This window comes from Ornithodoros turicata, chromosome 3 (genome assembly GCF_037126465.1).
Source record: "Ornithodoros turicata isolate Travis chromosome 3, ASM3712646v1, whole genome shotgun sequence".
NCBI lineage: Eukaryota > Metazoa > Arthropoda > Arachnida > Ixodida > Argasidae > Ornithodoros > Ornithodoros turicata.
This window is the reverse complement of record NC_088203.1, coordinates 89,985,707-90,001,268: the sequence shown is the minus strand read 5'-3', so window position 1 is coordinate 90,001,268 and position 15,562 is coordinate 89,985,707. Positions and strand designations below refer to the sequence as shown.

The following is a 15,562-nucleotide window of genomic DNA, read 5'->3' as shown; positions in this document are numbered from 1 at the left end:
TCTCTCTTAGTGGTGCATATTCGTTTGGGACATTGTTGCTATAATTGCTTTTAAAAAGGAGCTATGCACCAAGCAGATAACCAAGTACGACACATCAGATTTCAAAGCAAAAGCAATGTGCTCCTTCTGATGTGCCGTTGCCTTTGCATCACAAAGAAAATGGCATATGATGCGAGGAAACAGACAAATAATCACAGAAAGTCTGGTTTTCTGTGTCCCCAAGAAAGGGGCTCTTCCTCTTTCTTTGTGTGAACAGTCAGCTCCACATGACTTCCATCTAAAAAAGTATGTATCCGTTCACCTTTTGTTGGGTTACTGGTACCAAACAAATACATGTGCGAGTATGAAAGTGCATCTGATATTTTACTGAAGGTACACAAAATGTGTCTGGTCACAGGTGCTCAAATTCTTTTGTATTCCGTTACTCAACAAGACCAGCAGCTAAGCAGAGAGTCCTGTAGGAAGATCATCCATCGCCACTCCATGCTGCACAAACGCGCATATACGGACCCGCTACGTAACCGCGTAACACACCGCATCAGAACACTCTGATGTAAAGTTCGGGCAAGTAGTTGAGCGTTCATATGTACAAAGGCGGCAGGGTCCCCAAAATTCCGCAGTTCGACGTGAGATTTAGTCACGAAGTTGCAGCTACGCCGAGCGTGCTTATCCGATGCTGTTTGCTCGTTGTAGAAGACAATAACGAAGTTGTCCGAAAGAAACGTTCGTATAACGTTAGCTTCGTGATCTCGGCTGTGCATTCTTCCTGCTCGCCTGCCATTCTAAAAAGCTTGAATCGCAAGTTTCCCGACTTTGCAGCTGGTCCCGTTACAGGAAATCGCACATAGCGCGACCGCCCGAATACTCAAACATGGCGCCGCCGCCAGCCGCCGCCACGAGATGGCAGCATTTATGAATAAGGCGTATTGTAGGGAAGCATGTAACAAAGCTAAGGAGGTCAACGTGTTGCTGTTAGCACGAATGCATGTATCGACCGAAACGGAATCGAGACCGTGTCCATCGCCCTCCTTCTTTCAGGTTCACTGCCATCTACACGTATTTCCCTCGCTTTCTCTTTTCCTCCTTTCTCTTATTTCTTCACCTCCCTTGAAAGTAAGAAAACGAGGAACGCGTACCAAACATGCACGAATTATCCGAAAAATTCGAAATAAATCCGAGTCTATTCACATTACCGCATAGTGAAGCGATATGATCGTATTTGTAGACATGGATGAATATAAGTTGCTTGGCGTTCGATTGGCACATTGATTGATCATCGTCGCCCATCACAGATTCAGATGGAGATTCGGCGGCTAATAGGCGCAAAAACGAATGTAAATGAGAAAGAGAACCATTTAAAGCGGCTGGTAGCCTCGTGGGTCGACCACCGTGTAGATCCGTCGTGTGCTTTATAGGACCACGTGACCCAAAATGTAATGCCAACGATTGCCACAAGATGAAGCCTCCCCCTCATTCAGTCCATAGAATCAGTTATGACCTTTCAACGGTTGCCTGTTCTCCTAATTCTGATAACACATTTCTGTTGACTTTGGTAGCAGGAACACCAAAGCGACAACGACGAAAGTGGGTGCAAAATGCCGCACATCAGAACAGGCTGTCACTCAATTGACTCATATCCCTTATCTCGCCTGGTTTCGTCCGGTTATTCGCACTCCTTGCAACACCAACGCGGCGGATCTAGTAACGTATAAAGTCTATGACGAAGCTAGGCACAAGGTACTGTACACTGTTGGGGACACGGTTGTCCGAAGTGAGCACCCCGTGGTTTAGGCCATTTCAAATCCCCAGGTGTTGCACGGCTTTTTTTTAGTAGTAAACTCGTGCAGCATATGGCGCACCTTCAAATACAATATTGGAACAGCACTTTCGAATGCAACAAAGGTAATATGAGCTGCTAAAAGGCGATTTCAGACAAGCGTGTCCCGAACAGTAGATATGTTTCGCACGACCACACTTCGTTCTCATCGGTACGAGTGACATTGGATTATGACAGCCGCAACACAGGGAGGGGATCTATCGGGAATTTGGGAGTTAATTGTAAAGTACAGGAGTGTTGGCGCTCTCCTGAGGCACACGATACTAGCGTTACACTCAAGTGCAAAAGCAATGGGGCAGGGTTTTAGAACTGACCTCAGTAGTTGACTTTGTTGTGGGGGGAAAAGCGAATCAAAAAATTAAGGATTTAGAGAATGGTAGGCTAAAACAATAAGGAAGATGAGCTCACTAATTCTGTGACTCATCTAATCAGTCAACAATACAATCCCTCATTGGAAAATTGCCTGTTACATGTCCAACTCAACTTCTTTCCGTTAACTTAAGCAACTAACCGTTTTCAGTTGAGGTCAACTAGGTGACCGTGAAATACAAATGATCTTTCGTTCCACGAAAACGATAAGTATTTAAAAAGATTGAAACATTCAAATAATTTATTTTACTACGAAACAAGCTTTTGTTTATCATTTTTTCGCGCCTTCAATCCTCTCAAACAAGAATTTGTATTTCCTCCTTACCAAGTTTTTTGTCCCCTTTCTTTCATGTACATCAGTATGAATATCTGTACCAACTGTCAAATGTATCGCACCTGATGAAGGACGGACTCCGTCCGAAAGCTTGTTTTTTTTTTTTTTTTTTTTGTAAAATAAATTAGTTGAATATTTCAATCTTTTCAAATACTTATCTTATTCACTTGCGAGTGCTAGACTTTTCCCATTTTTGCCTGTGAGTTTCCTTCGTCACCTTCTGCTCGAATGCCGCCGTTCCAGGCCCTTCCGCGATAACGTCAAGTCTCGCCTGGCCAGCCTCGGGTACTCCATCTCCCTCGCAACACTACTTGGCACACGGAGCAGCGGTGTAACCGCGGCGCTTCTCCACTACCTACGTGATACCGGTCTCCTCAGCAGCCTGTGACATCGTGTGTGGGACGACGGAAGACATCTGACCCCTCATCGCCTTACTTTTAACTACCACAGGACCACGCTCTAACGAATCATTTATTAAGGAATTGCAAGCCGTCCTTTCTGGCTGACCTTTCCAATGGACATAAATAGATCCCCCCCACACACACACACCTGTGAGTTTCCACGAAAACGTCCGATTAGTAATAACAGTAATAATAACGATATGAAGAAATAGATTTACAGATAAAGTGAGTCGCTTTACATGTATGTAACGGCATACTGCACGAGCCGCATGCCAGGACTGTGGATAATTTCAACCACCTGGGGTTTTCTAACGTTCACCGGAAACCTGCTACACACGCTTTTGTTCCAACACAATATTTTCTCGTAATCCATGCGTCATGCGGATATCCGGAATATGCGCGTCGTAAAGAGCCAGTGTGAGCGCTCCGCAAACCTACACTATAAAAACTTATTTAGACCACGACACTAAAAACCGAAGGGAGAACGTATATGGTACAAATATGTGGAAAAGAAAGTAATTTGGAGTTGGGGTGGGAGATGCCTTTCACAACGCTCGTTAGTCAGCTTTTCTCTCTTTCTTTGAAAAATTATCTCTAGTTATCCCAAGCACCACAATATGTTGCTCCATCATTGGACCAATGTTGGCAATGCCAGCCCATTATTGGACCAATGTTCGCAATGCCGGCCCATTATTGGACCAATGTTGTCAGCACCGGCTCAATATCGGTCCAATCGTGGACAAATATTGGGCCGGTATTGCCAGTATTAGGCCAACATGTTGTGCAACTTGGGTTGTTTTCCTTCTCCACAATGGATTGAAAAAAAGGGGAAAGACCATGAGAGCGAGGGTTCCTTAATGTGAAACCGAACGTGCTGTGATGGTAAACAGACGAAAAGAATTGGAGTATTGAGTAGAAATTAACGAAAAATATTTGAAATAGGTTACAAATACATTTCCGAAACAAGTACAGCGTAAGGTATCACTCACGGAAGTATTTAAGACACAGTATTTTGAGTACGGTACTCAAGTTGTGTACATGTACAAAGTTCCGTAAAACCTTCTACCAGCAGTGGTTTACCCAGAAACCCAAGCACGGAGGGGTGTTGGAAAAAATTGGGAGAGGTCATTATTATAGCTACGTCATTAAAGCTTAACATATCATTACCGACGTGTGTCTAAAGCTGAAATCGCAAGGGCACCCCCTCTAGGGGGTACACAGGTAAAAAAGTTTGGGGGCTGTTAGGGGGGTGTAGGGGGTCTGGATATGTCACTGCCTTCTACAATCCGACCAACAAATATTAACCTGAACCCGCGCGTAAGCATTCAACATCAAGTTGGGACTACCGGACGCCACCCAGTTTTAAACGCAACATATACGCAAACGCATAGAGACGAAAACAGAATTGCAGTGAAACTTCCAGCGTTATGCAATTTTTCGAAGGACAAGCGTCTTTCCCTTCACAATAGCCTTCCTTGAGAGCCTGTTTCGTGCGAAGATTTATCGGCGAACATTGAAAACACGAATGCATATCTCATTATACTATAAAGCACGCTAACACTGAAGTGCCCCACCGGCATATGTCATGTGCATCAAAACTGGACACGCGTGTTTGAAATGCCCCGCATCATACATGTTGCCAGAACCGCTTACAAAAGATCTAGCACACTTTTAGCGCTTACCTGTTCTCAGGAGCGGGGAAATGTTTAGTGGGGCGTCGTAGCTCTCGGTGAAACTGCGCGGAACGACGGACAAGAGAAAGCTCGGAAACGGTCAAGTGATCACGGATAGCAGCCAATGGCACTCCCGAACACAACTCAAAAGTGTTGTCGACACAGCGACCACGTTGCATGCGTATGCACCCACAGATACTTAACAACAACAACACTTTGCAGCCCTATAGGTGTTGCACTTACTGAACATTTTTAGGAAGGTGTGTCGTGTATCAGATCGCTTAGAAACATATAAATCATGCTGGATGTGACTAAATAAGATGTGAGCACCTGAGAAGTAGTTTTTGGGGGTGGGGTGGGGTGAGAATTTTTGTTAGGAGTAGCAGAACAAGTCGGGAGACGAGTTCAATATCTCCTTGTTTTTGTTTTGTTTTTTTACAAACAAACAAACAAGATGTGAAACCCGGGGGACACGAAGAACACAATTATTGGGTAACATGCTGAGTCCGCAGGCAGATATGTGCACATACTTATAAAGGAACACCCACACCCAAAACACTTGTCATTCACGGAACGAATAATGTGTCTTTACACTTTTTCAATATATTCGCAGTTCCATCAAGCTGAGTCAAATTTGGGGATTGACTAGGTTTGCCACGTGGCGGATACTTTACCGGCTCGGTCGGTTATTTGTTGGTTCACCTAGTTGCCGGTTGAAAGGTAATACCGGCAGCTTTTTGCCGGTATTTCCAGCTGAAGGCCTCTTATGGAGTCTTTTACCAGACTTCTGGAGGAAGAAATTTGGAGCGGAGGTCCAACTCCGCAGTTACCCGATAAGGAAACTGGAATGTAGACACGAGGTAGACAACCGATGGTCCCTTGTTTGCCCACACCGGTCGTTGAGCTCGTGTCAGCGTTTGAGTTTGTGTCCTCCTGCCTACCTTCTCAACACACCAGTTCAATGGTCCCCGAGCATTTTTTTCCCCTTCAGTTGTCCACTACATTCTTGTATTTCGAGGGGACAGTATCAGTAGTTGTGTGAAGCCAGTTAGGAGACCAGTTAGACCGTACGACCAACATGGGTTGCCCGCCTGCAAAGAAGGTGAGCCTGGCGTCGATGCGTTTTTCAAAGTGGGTGGCGATCCAATCCGGATTTTGACTCTCGTTCTATTACGTGTAGCGTTGTTTCCTTTTTGCATTGCAATCTCCAACATAAAGATTCCAGGACAAGTAATCATAACTATTTTCGCGCACTGTCTTGAGCGAGCACTCTCTCTCTCTGTGCGCCTCCTCTCCTCCCACCATTTCCCTTCGCCTCACATTTCTTTCTCTCCCTTTAAACTTACCCTTTCCCGTGGCCGGTATCTTTCACGGTAAAAAGTGGCAACCCTAGCATCGACTGTATAGGTGCACAAAACACGTGTGCGAGACATTCGAGTAATCTGCACGCCAACTGCCGCAAAGCTCTACGCCACCATGAAAGCTGACCCCTGCACGCAGCGTCAATAGAAACTCCGACTTCATGGGCTATTTTCCCTGTTTCAGAATCTGACCTCAAAGCATTGCGAGGTGCGGCGGAACCCTTGCTGACACCAGTCGCCTCCAGCGTCATCGCAGCTTACAACTCCGAAGTTACAAAGGGCCACAGCATCATAACACAGTGGATCCCGGGGCACTGCGGCCGTATCACGACTGGAAACGAGCGGCTGGAAACGAGCAGGTGTACCAGGCTGCTCGAAATGCACACCATAAATGACCTACACCAAAAATTTACTTTACGAAATCTGACGCAAACTATTTGCTCACCTTTTTACGAAATCGGCTTTCTAAGATCCAGAGGCTTTGCGACGTCATGCTACACTCGTTCCTCGCACGAGCTGACCCAAACTCCACCTATTGCCTTCCGTCTAGGATACCACGGCCCGCTACAGTCCGTTATCCATCGCCTACGACTGAATGTCCCTTTAGCACCAGTATTCCTGCATAAGATAGGTATTGTTGGCTCGCCTTATTGTTCAACATGCGGTACCCTGGAGAACACGGAGCACGTGCTGGTCACCTGTCGACACTTCGACTCTAGACGGCAAGCACAGACGAACACCCTCGATAAACTAGACCAGGGGTCTCGCCAACACGCGGCCCCGTGGACCCGAGGTCCTTCGACCACAGAACGAAGCCGTCCTCTAAAAAATAATTAAGCATCATTTGTGTAGAACTGCCTATTTTTCTCGAATCGTTTTTCATATTTTCAGTGCCCGGTTTGGAAAGGCAGCTTATTTATTTTTCTTGGTGTGTCAAGCGGAGCCCTTAGGAATAAATTCCCCATATACATCATCCGGCCCCACGACAGCTCCACTGCTCCTGTTTTTTTTTTTTTTTTTCGTGTATACTTCAAATGCGACAGCATATATGAGCGTACTTACTGCGTTTTCTTGAGGCAGGGTATGTCGCTGCGTAAGACCTGCATTTATTGTCTGCTGCTTGGAGATCACGTGTGTTATGATAACACCGAAATGTTCCCAGGCGATAACAAACGTGTTCACGAAACGTGGAAAAACTCCCTCGCAGTGACGAAGGAGCGAAGCCGTTAAATGCGGCATATCAGCACCACGAAGCAGATAGAAAAAAAAGGCACCAGCATTGCACAGAGCAGGCAGAGGACAGAACAGAACTCAAACACGGCAGAATTGCATATAAGCAAATAAACATCTTTGCTTTTCATGAACTCGCACGCTGCTCTGTTCTCTGGGGCAGCGGCTCTGGTCAGGTAGGTCGGCGTGTGATTTTGAGGTGCAATTTCCCATACGTGTTCAAGCGCGGATATAAAACCGCCATGAGAGATGGCGCGCTTTTAGATGTCACACCGTGAACGTCCCAACGCCACGCAATATGCAAAACGCAGACTGCGGCGAGCTATGCAACCCACCCGTACAACAATTTTCTTACGACACGTACGTTATGTCTTACGACAGAGCTTATGAGTGATGGAGTGAATCAGGGGGCTCTTGATACCAGGAATAGATATCAACAGGCTTTCAAATCAACGCCCCTGCATCAAACTGTAAAGATCGAAAGAGTTGAGACAGAAATGCAGACATGAATACGTGTCTTATTATATCGTATGCCCTACATAACAAGCCCTATATATGAAACCCATACAGCGTCCCTTGGTTAAACTTGCCGCTACTCGCTGGCGCCGTTTTGCAACATCTCCGCGCACACCGCTATCAAAAATATGGAACGACACCAGTGACCCAGCAGCACCCATTTCAAGCCCTCACAATTGCCACCGCTCGCTCGGAACGCCAGGTTGCGGACGACTATTGTGCCCTTCTCACCACAGGAACCGGGACTGCCATACCGCTGTCAGCGGATTCGTCGGCTCTGGCTATCGCGGTTGTCCAGGACACTTCGCAAGAGCCTTCTCTGGACACTCCCTTCTCCCCCCATGAATTAGACATGGCGCTTCGGATATCCCCCTCTAACACATCTCCTGGGCCTGACAGCATTACCTACAAAGCACTCCAGAATCTCCCCCAGTGTGCCCGCAGCGCACTGCTGATGATCTACAACCGTTGCTGGAGAGATGGAGTAGTCCCAGATGATTGGAAGCTTGCTATGGTGGTGCCTCTTTTGAAGCCTGGCACGCCTTTCGCCCAGTCGCTCTTATCAGTTGTGTCGGGAAGGTTATGGAGCCCATGGTGCACGCACGGCTGAACTGGTACTTCGAAACCACACAATTCTACCCTGAGGTAATGGCCGGATTCTGCCAAGGAAGATCAGCTATCGATAATGTGATAGTTCTCGTTTCCTCTGTGCAACAAGCGAAGTCGGGAGGACTCCTCAGTGCTGCCCTCTTTCTTGACGTCGCAAAAGCCTACGACAGTGTTCTTCGCAGTATTGTAGTTGCATCGCTTCAGGAAGCCGTGCTGGGTGGCTGCACACTCTCATGGCCACGCGATTTTCTTTCGGACAGATCCTTGTTCGTCCGTACGCGAGAGGGCGATAGTGCCACGTACGCTGTGCGCCGTAGCGTTCCGCAGGGCAGTGTTCTGAGCCCCCTGTTGTTCAATGTCATCATGGCGCACCTGCCCCTTCAGCTGCCTATAACCATACCCACATCACCATATATGAGGATGATATTTGCATATGGACTTCTGCTGTGCTGCGGGATACCATACAACGCCGCCTGCAATCTGCTCTAGACGCTACTGTGTCATATCTCGCTGATAGAGGTCTATCGGTATCACCAACCAAAACCGTGGCTATGGCATTCACGCGGCGCTCATTCTACAGCTCCTCTTGACAAGATCAAGACTGCCGTTTGTTCCCTGGTGCAAGTACCTTGGCGTCATCATTGATCGGGGTCTAATATGGTCTCGGCAGATTACTGTCCTCTGTGCCACCACAGGCTCTTATATTAACGTTATATTAACGGGTCTGTCTTGCACCGACCTGCTCCAAGTACACAACTCATGGGCACTTTACGTAACTGCTTGCCTGTGTTGCACGGTATTTCTCCCTTCAAGGAACGGTAACTGCTTAATTTGCTTGGGAGTCCCGAAGACCACGGAAATCTCCTCTGCTATCGCCGAAGCACAGGTTCCTTCCGTGCTTATCATCCGTGACACGGCAACCCTCCAAACTTACACACGCTGTCTTGTACGGCCACCACCTTCGTCTGTCACCAGCTGTCACCACCTTCGTGATGTTACGCAGCATTGCCCTGCTTCTGCGAACGGCCAAGCTGTTCTGCGCCTACAAGGACAAATCACACCATCGCATACGTTGGTCTCCTATACGGAGCCGCTGAGCTGCGCATTCTTTTCTTCCTTAGTTAGGCCACAAACACCCGAGTAAATATAATGTGGGGAGAAATAGTTTATTTCAGTTTTATTTTGTTGACAAGTTGACAACATGATATTTAACTTGCTCCCTAGAGCACTTGTAATTGATGTATATGCCAGCACTGCATCGCAGGATTACCTGCTGCTGCTGCTAAGCTGCTATAAATGTTTGTGGTGCCTCAATAAAACCTCCTCTCTCTCTTTTGTTTCTCTCCTTTTTCTTTTCCTTTTTACTTCTACGTCGACGGTATCTCAGAGCGGTAACGTAACGCTTCTTCAGCACGCAATATTTTTCTCGATAGCTAAGTAGCATTCCAAATTTGACATAAACGTTTCATCAGAAACAAGCAAACATCCAACAACGAAGGCATTTTCGTGAAATTATATTTGCCGCTGACCGGTCTCGGTGCCACGTAGCGCCATGAACCATACCCCAACAACACCGAGTACCTTCTGGATGTACGAATAATGTCTTACGAATTCGTACGTCCGATGGATATCCTCAGAATATTCATCATCGGACGTACGAATCCGTTTGGACATTATTCGTACATCCAGAGGATATTTGGTGTTGTTGGGGATTACGTTATGGTATACCCCAACAACACCGAATATCTTCTGGATGTACCATATGTCTTACGAATTCGTACATCCAGAGGATATTCGGTATTGTTGGGGCAATAGACGTTTGAAGAAAAAAAAACTGCCTCGGTGGCTCATGGTAGCGTGTGCGCCTTCTGATCCTGAGATCGCGGGTTCGTACCCGGCCGAGGGCGCCAGTAACTTGGTGGCAGAGTATAAGCTCCTTAAACACGCCGTCTTCCGCGAGGGACGTTAAATACGGGGTGCCGTGTGATGAGCTTCCGTCGCACGTTAAAGAACCCTCATGTGGGCGAAAGCAATCCACAGACCGATCACTGTGGCATCGCTCACGATCTCAGTTGTCTCGCGACGTAAACCCCCAATTATTATGTATTACCTATTTGCCACTCTTTCTTGTTTTTCCACATAACCGCCGCTTATCAGAGTAGGTGGCTATACCATGCCGGGCGGTGGGATGAACGTAGCCTTATCAAGACTACGTTGCGTTCGTAAGACGTAACTTCACTGCATAACACGTACGAGGCGTGCAAGCACCCTCCCAAGCAGCACAATGTACCGAAAGTCGAGTGCAATAGGGGTGGACGGTATGTGTCTTATCAATGTTCTTTAGTTTCACCAGTTCGTTCAAGGTCTCCCACCTACCCGTCCACCCCTATTGCACTCGACTTTCAGTACATTGTGCTGCTTGGGCTGAATGAATCTTTCTGTCTTCTGGTTGATGAAATAGGCAGGCGTACGCCTTATCTGCAACACAGATAGGCAGGCAGATCGCTCAGAAATACCACGTCACCACCACCACCCACCTGTAACACAGATGAGTGTCACAAAAAAATGGCAGACGTCTCGCGTCCTCAGCAAATCGGAAGGTAGAGCGATATTATTGTGTATGATATTTGGCAATGAGCCTGTTATGCGGTGAAGTTCTGCGTTTTCTTCGGGAAACTGGTCTTACGCATATGTTTGTAAGTCAAACGTCGCCATGCCAGTATTGGACAGCTGTTTCGGCCTTCTTGGGCCTCATCAGCAGTACGCAGGCAGGCAACGTTTGAGCGGATGGCGTCAGAAGGTCACGTAACACGTCATTCCTTCCGTCAAGGTGAGCTAAGTCACCACTGAAAGCCCAGCGCGAAGCCAGTGAAGTATACTAGGAAAAAATAGCCGGAGCTCTTTGGCTGCACGTATAGCATATGTTTGTAAGTCAAACGTCGCCATGCCAGTACTGGACAGCTGTTCCGGCCTTCTTGGGCCTGCTTCGCACTGGGCTTTCAGTGGTGACTTAGCTCACCCTGACGGAAGGAATCACGTGTTACGTGACCTTCTGACGCCATCCGCTCAAACGTTGCCTGCCTGCGTACTGTTGATGAGGCCCAAGAAGGCCGAAACAGCTGTCCAGTACTGGCATGGCGACGTTTGACTTGCAAACATATGCTATACGTGCAGCCAAAGAGCTCCGGCTATTTTTTTCCTGGTCTTACGCATAGACCCCTTCTGACGCGCTCACCTATCCAACAGAGAACATCGGACTACATTCTCAATGTATCCTCATTGATCCTTCACTTGCCTCATCTCCAACCCTTCATATCTTCACCCCCTTCCCCTCATCCGGTGGTGGTGGTAATGCTGAAAGAGATAGCTGTTGTCATGCTTCACAGAGGTGGGCAACGTCAGCTCTGGGGAATGTGCGTGGCCGACTTCTAAGGGAACTGTGCCGACAAATGTCTGATAGCGTCGGAGAAAAAACCAGGAAAACCCCAAGACCCTTCTCTCAATCATTTCTGACTGCAGCCGTGATGATGTCCACTCTCATGGCGTCAACAACGGCGAGCCCCTCTGTTTTTTTTTTTTTTTGTTTTTTTTTTTTTTTTGTAATGTAATAGACCTCTACACGAGAAATGTCACCATGACTTTGGTAGACAGACTGAAACCGAAACAAATCGCAAGGTGAGTACTGGGTTCCACGAATGGACACTTGTTCGCTGCCTTTTATTGAAAGAAAAGCAGGACCGAAGGTCGTGTCCCTTTGAGGGACCATCGTAATCCCCTCAAGATCGTGACTTTCGGGCGCGACCTTGTTCGCCCCTAGCTTCAGGCGTAGTTCAAGTCTACCAAATTGGTGGCGCCGTCGAACACTATGACGTTATTTGTTTACAAACAGGGATAGGTCTACAGGAGGATGCTTGCACGGTTCGTTGACGCGCAATTCGTTTTGAACGCAAGGTTCATTTCCGTACCAGTATTTGCTTTCTCTCTATCTCTCTTGTTCTTGAGGACGGGTATTCTTCGGCCGCTCACACCCTGAATGTTACCTTCCAACATTGAGCGTACTGTGTGTGCCAGTCGCATAATCATTGTCATGGGTTTTTGCGGCGCGAGCTCGCACTGCCATGATTGCGACCAGCCCCGTAAGATCATCACCAGCAAATGTCGCGAGTCGACGCGTCTCTTGGCAAGACCCGCTCACCGAAGTGTACGATGAAGAGGAGGCTCTCCCCAGGAAGCATCGGCGCACCAAGGATTGTTGCTACTACTTGGTCTCTAGCCTGGGTGTTGGTGTCATGTTTGTACTCTTCCTCCTCATTGCTTCATCGTCGAAAGATTTCAACCGCCTACATATGCTTTCTGAGGTTCAGACCCAAACTGACACCACGACGTCCATACCGTTACCTTACTACTTACTAGAAGCTTCCAACGAATCTGTGTACAGAACAGCAACGCTCAACGCCGCGGAGACTCCCCCTGTTGACTCCGGTTGAGGTGTGTGAGAAGAGCTAACGGAACAGGAACATGTTTGCTTATTTTGTGTGCATTAAATATGTCCGGTATGAACGGCCCACAACGTATAGCGCGGTCTTCAGGTATTGAAGTCACAGCCGCGTCTGAACTGCACCGACTTTCTCACTGTGTTTGAACGTAACGATTAGAATGGGCGAATAAGAGTCAGCACCTTTCCTCCCGTTTCTTTCGTGTTAATTCCTCATCCCTGATGCACAGGCTGTTGTGATGCAGATATTCATGGGATATGTCCCTCCGCATGTTTTGCACTCTTATGGAAATATTGCGTGGCACTGTGCTTCCTATATGTCCACTTTACAAAATGCCCAAGACACTGAAATCCATGACGACTAGCTGAACAAAACATGAAGCGACAGCAGAGAGAGAGCGAAACACGAAAGTGAAGCAGGCGCAGGAAAATATAAGGAAAACAAGTGCTTCGGTACATGAGTGCAATGAGGAGTGTGCGCAAAAACCTGCATGGAAAATGTGCTTGCTGAACAAAAAGCTTTGTGTTGGTATCTAGCGATACCTCACGCGATACCAAATGAGGACCAACGATCACTGTGACAAGGTGACGCGACTAAATGCGCACTAGTTTCGTATCATATGTCGTGGTGCAAGGCACTCCGCTATTTTTCTGTACGCCATATTAAGCCCGTTAGATATGCCGGCGAAAACAAGGTTGTGTCCCATAAGACTGCCTTATTGGGGGCTACATGTATACAGGGTATCCCTACTAAATGCGAATATATTCTTAAAAATATATATAAATCACTTTTTCCGAGATGAAATCAATTGCAATATAGGATATGCTGAAGGGCATTCCTTAGGAGGGCATTAGCAAACTCCTAAGGCAATTTCTGAATTAACTTTCAATAATGAACTTTTTGATTATAAAAGCTACGAAGCTGTCCCAATGAGAACCTCTGGTCTCTTCGGTCACCTGATACCGGAGCCGTTTTCAGAACAAAAATCCGTTCGATACATCGTCCGCAAAAAATTTGTGAAGGAACACCTTTTTTTTCTTTATTTTGTTCATTGCGCATCTTCGGAGACGCGACTTTCCTTCACCCACAATGTGAGAGGGTCAAAGAGCACACTATCGCCTCTTGCGTCCTGGAAAAAGATTAAAAGCAACCAGAAAATGCAACCCAAAATAAGTTCAGTTCCGATAGAGTCACCTCGATAAATTTGTTTTTGTTTTGTTTTCGCAAGTTAAAGCTGATCTTCGACGCATGAGGCGACACTGTGCTTTTTCACCCTCTCACATTGGGGGTGAAGGAAAGACGCGTCTCCGAAGGTGCGCAATGAACAAAATAAAGAAAATTTATGTTCCTTCACGAATTTTTCGCAGACGATCTATCGAACGGATTTTAGTCCTGAAAACGGCTCCGGTATCAGGTGACCGAAGGGACCAGATGTTCGCATAGGGACAACTTCGTAGCTTTTGTAATTAAAAAGTTAATTGTTGAAAGTTAATTAAGGCATTGCCTCTGGAGTTTGCTAATACCCTCCTAAGGAGTGCCCTTCAGCATATGCTATATTGCGATTTGATTTCATCTCGGAAAAAGTGATATACTATATTTTTTAAAGATGTATGTTCGCAATTAGCTGGGACACCCTGTATGTTTCATGCTGTGATTTCATCTTGCGTTTTCAGCGATCAAGCAGGTCAGTTGCACACACATAGCTTGAGTGTAACAACAGAGCAGTGTCTTGACTGTCCTACTATAGGATAGAATCACGCTGAGAAAAAGGAGTTCGCATCCAATGGCAACATCATCTCTGTGCGTACCGTGTCCTCGGTGATTACCCTCTTCCTCTCCAACGCGAGTGCCTACCAGTGGTGGGACACTTCCAGTAAGAACGTCGTCATAGTTCCCTTGAAGTTATAACCCAGGACACGTTGGCCCGTTTTGAGTCACTACTGTCAGGTCAAAAACGACAACCAGACCATCACCTGACGCTTGATTCGTGTGAATATTTTATTCTAAGTGGGCGGAACAAGAACCCCACGACAAGGACCAGGCCGACTGTTAGCCGCAAGCATAAAATTATTACATGAGCCTATTGAATCACCCTAGCACAATAGCTAGGCACGGCGCTTAGAGTAATGGCGTGTTTCTACGGAAATTTTACATAGGGGAGGGGATTTCACACTCGTTTCCCTCTCCCAAATGCAACATCAAAAGTACGAGTTCTGGGGGGTTTGAACCCCCATCCCAACCCCCCATTCTGACTACTCTACTGGACCATTGAATAACTGCTGCGGTGTTCTTGGAACTTTGTTCAGATTTTGCACACACTCGTGAGCTAACACAACAAGTTGCTCCTGTTTAATTCCTAAACTTAGATATTGCCTCATCCCAGGACTGTGGGTGTACGGAGAGGGAGCCCGTGCCCCACGACCCCAGGAGCTTCAACGTCATTTGTGCACTCTTCATTCATAGGTCGTGACAATATGGCTCTCTGAGCACCCGCACAATCCGCAGCATCCGTCTTCAGGAAAAGAGGTGAGGGGGCTGCACGCTTTTCCCCCTGGGTTAACACTTTGCCACCCCCCCCCTTCTTGGAAACAAATCCTAGGAACGCCGATACAACAATGAGTCCAAACCAGATTTCTGCGGTGGTAGTCAGAAGACCTCGTAGCTACTCAAATGGTTTCAGATATGTTTTAAACAACGTTGTTTTCAGGAGTGTAGTAGCCCTGAACATGTGCCTGC

The 15,562-nt window shown here is 47.0% G+C and overlaps 1 protein-coding gene across 2 annotated transcripts in view; it reads right to left on the bottom strand.

Annotated features, from left to right (window-relative positions):
- Positions 1-7,098, bottom strand: part of LOC135388798 (uncharacterized) — an 81,996-nt gene extending 74,898 nt beyond the window's left edge. Inside the window, exons 1-2 of one of the 2 annotated variants that reach the window (XM_064618605.1) lie at positions 7,038-7,065; positions 6,421-6,593 (exon numbers count right to left, since the gene is read on the bottom strand). The gene's annotated coding sequence lies outside the window, so the exon portion shown is untranslated. Of the gene's footprint in view, positions 1-6,420; positions 6,594-7,037 lie in introns of both variants that reach the window. The other variant, XM_064618606.1, reaches the window with a different exon arrangement.
- Positions 7,099-15,562: the final 8,464 nt, after the last annotated feature.